Below are 5,000 nucleotides of genomic sequence, written 5' to 3' on the forward strand. Positions count from 1 at the left end.
TATATCAATAGAAAAATATAATTAAATATATAATATTTATATAATAAATATATTTATCTATTTATATATTTATATATTTATATATATATTTATTTATTTATATATTTATTTATTTATATATTTATATATTTATATATTTATTTATATATTTATTTATATATTTATATATTTATATATTTATATATTTATATATTTATTTATATATTTATATATATATATTTATATATTTATTTATATATTTATCTATTTATATATTTATATATTTATATATATATTTATTTATTTATATATTTATATATTATTTATATATTTATATATTTATTTATATATTTATATATTTATTTATATATTTATATATTTATTTATATATTTATATATTTATTTATATATTTATATATTTATTTATATATTTATATATTTATATTTTTATATATTTATTCATATATTTATATATTTATTTATATATTTATATATTTATTTATATATTTATATATTTATATATTTATATACTTATTTATTTATTTATATATTTATTTATTTATATATTTATTTATTTATATATTTATTTATATATTTATATATTTATATATTTATATATATATTTATATATTATATATTATTTATATATTTATATATTTATATATATTTATTTATATATTTATATATTTATATATTTATTTATATATTTATATATTTATTTATATTTATATATTTATATATTTATTTATATATTTATATATTTATATATTTATTTATATATTTATTTATATATTTATATATTTATATATTTATTTATATATTTATATATTTATATATTATATATTTATATATTTATTTATTTATTTTATATATTTATTTATTTATATATTTATTTATTTATATATTTATTTATTAATATATTTATTTATTTATATATTTATTTATTAATATATATACTTATTTATATATTTATATATTTATATATTTATATTTTATATATTTATTTATTTATTTATATATTTATTTATTATTTATATGTTTATTTATTTATATATTTATTTATTTATTATATATTTATTTATTTATTTATATATTTATTTATATATTTATATATTTATTTATATATTTATATATTTATATATTTATATATATATTTATATATTTATATATTTATATATATATTTTTATATTTATATATTTATTTATATATTTATTTATATATTTATATATTATTTTATTATTTATACATTTATTTATATATTTATATATTTATTTATTTATATATTTATATATTTATTTATATATTTATTTATATATTTATTTAATTATATATTTATATATTTATATATTTATTTATATATTTATATATTTATATATTTATATGTTTATTAATATATTTATATATTTATTTATATATTTATATATTTATTTATATATTTATTATTTATATATTTTATATATTTATTTATTTATATATTTATATATTTATTTATATATTTATTTATTTATATATTTATATATTTATATATTTATATATATATTTATATATTTATATATTTATTTATATATTTATATATTTATATATTCATTTATATATTTATTTATATATTTATATATTTATATATTTATTTATATATTTATATATTTATTTATATATTTATTTATATATTTATATTTATATATTTATATATTTATTTATATATTTATATATTTATATATTTATTTATATATTTATTTATATATTTATATATTTATATATTTATTTATATATTTATATATTAATATATTATATTTATATATTTATTTATTTATTTATATATTTATTTATTTATATATTTATTTATTTATATATTTATTTATTAATATATTTATTTATTTATATATTTATTTATTAATATATATACTTATTTATATATTTATATATTTATATATTTATATATTTATATATTTATTTATTTATTTATATATTTATATATTTATTTATATGTTTATTTATTTATATATTTATTTATTTATTTATATATTATTTTATTTATTTATATATTTATTTATATATTTATATATTTATTATTTATTATATATTTATATATTATATATATATTTATATATTTTATATATTTATATATATATTTATATATTATATATTTATATATATTTATAATTTATTTATATATTTATATATTTATTTATTTATATATTTATATATTTATTTATATATTTATTTATATATTTATTTATTTATATATTTATATTTATTTATATATTTATTTATATATTTATTTAATTATATATTTATATATTTATATATTTATTTATATATTTATATATTTATATATTTATTAATATATTTATATATTTATTTATATATTTATATATTTATTTATATATTTATATTATTTATATATTTATATATTTATTTATTTATATATTTATATATTTATTTATATATTTATTTATTTATATATTTATATATTTATATATTTATTCATATATTTATATATTTATTTATATATTTATTTATTTATATATTTATATATTTATATATTTATTTATATATTTATATATTTATTTATATATTTATTATATATTTAATTATATATTTATTTATATATTTATATATTTATATATTTATATATTTATTTATTTATTTATATATTTATTTATTTATATATTTATTTATTTATTTATATATATTTATATATTTATATTTTTATATATTTATATATTTATTTATTTATATATTTATTTATTTATATATTTATTTATTTATATATTTATATATTTATTTATATATTTATTTATATATTATTTATATATTTATTTATATATTTATTTATATATTTATATATTTATATATTTATATATTTATATATTTATATATTTTATATATTTATATATTTATTTATATATTTATATATTTATTTATATATTTATTTATATATTTATATATTTATTTATATATTTATATATTTATTTTTATATTTATATATTTATATATTTATATATTTATATATTTATTTATATATTTATATATTCATTTATATATTTATATATTTATTTATATATTTATATATTTCTATATTTATATATTTATATATATATTTATATATGTATATATTTATATATTTATTTATATATTTATATATTTATATATTTATTTATATATTTATATATTTATATATTTATATATTTATTTATATATTTATATATTTATTTATTTATATATTTATATATTTATACATTTATTTATATATTTATACATTTATTTATTTATTTATATATTTATTTATATATTTATATATTTATTTATATATTTATATATTTATTTATATATTTATATATTTATTTATATATTTATATATTTATTTATATATTTATATATTTATATATTTATTTATTTATTTATATATTTATTTATCTATTTATATATTTATTTATTTATTTATTTATATATTTATTTATTTATTTATATATTTATTTATTTATTTATATATTTATTTATTTATTTATATATTTATTTATTTATATATTTATTTATATATTTATATATTTATATATTTATTTATTTATTTATATATTTATTTATTTATTCATATATTTATTTATATATTTATTTATTTATATATTTATATATTTATTTATATATTTATATATTTATATATTTATTTATATATTTATTTATTTATATATTTATTTATATATTTATATATTTATTTATATATTTATTTATTTATATATTTATTTATTTATATATTTATTTATTTATTTATATATTTATATATTTATTTATATATTTATATATTTATTTATATATTTATATATATTTATTTATATATTTATATATTTATATATTTATTTATATATTTATATATTTATTTATATATTTATTTATATATTTATATATTTATATATTTATATATTTATATATTTATATATTTATTTATATATTTATTTATATATTATATATATATATATATATATATATATATATATATATATATATATATATATATATATATATATATATATATATATATATATATATATATATATATATATATATATATATATATATATATATATATATATATATATTTATTTATATATTTATATATTTATATTTATATATTCATATATTTATTTATATATTTATATATTTATATATTTATTTATATATTTATTTATATATTTATATATTTATTTATATTTTTATATATTTATATATATATTTATATATTTATTTATTTATTTATATGTTTATTTATTTATATGTTTATTTATTTATATATTTATTTATTTATATATTTATTTATTTATTTATATATTTATTTATATATTTATATATTTATTTATATATTTATATATTTATATATATTTATATATTTATATATATATATTTATATATTTATATATTTATATATTTATTTATATATTTATATATTTATACATTTATTTATATATTTATATATTCATTTATTTATATATTTATTTATATATTTATTTAATTATATATTTATATATTTATATATTTATTTATATATTTATATATTTATATATTTATATATTTATTAATATATTTATATATTTATTTATATATTTATATATTTATTTATATATTTATATATTTATTTATATATTTATATATTTATTTACATATTTATATATTTATTTATATATTTATATATTTATTTATTTATATATTTATATATTTATTTATTTATATATTTATATATTTATTTATATATTTATTTATTTATATATTTATATATTTATATATTTATTTATATATTTATATATTTATTTATATATTTATTTATTTATATATTTATATATTTATATATTTATTTATATATTTATATATTTATTTATATATTTATTTTTATATTTATATATTTATTTATATATTTATTTATATATTTATATATTTATATATTTATATATTTATTTATATATTTATTTATTTATATATTTATTTATTTATATATTTATTTATTTATATATTTGTTTATTTATTTATATAT

Source organism: Palaemon carinicauda, chromosome 14 (genome assembly GCF_036898095.1).
Source record: "Palaemon carinicauda isolate YSFRI2023 chromosome 14, ASM3689809v2, whole genome shotgun sequence".
NCBI lineage: Eukaryota > Metazoa > Arthropoda > Malacostraca > Decapoda > Palaemonidae > Palaemon > Palaemon carinicauda.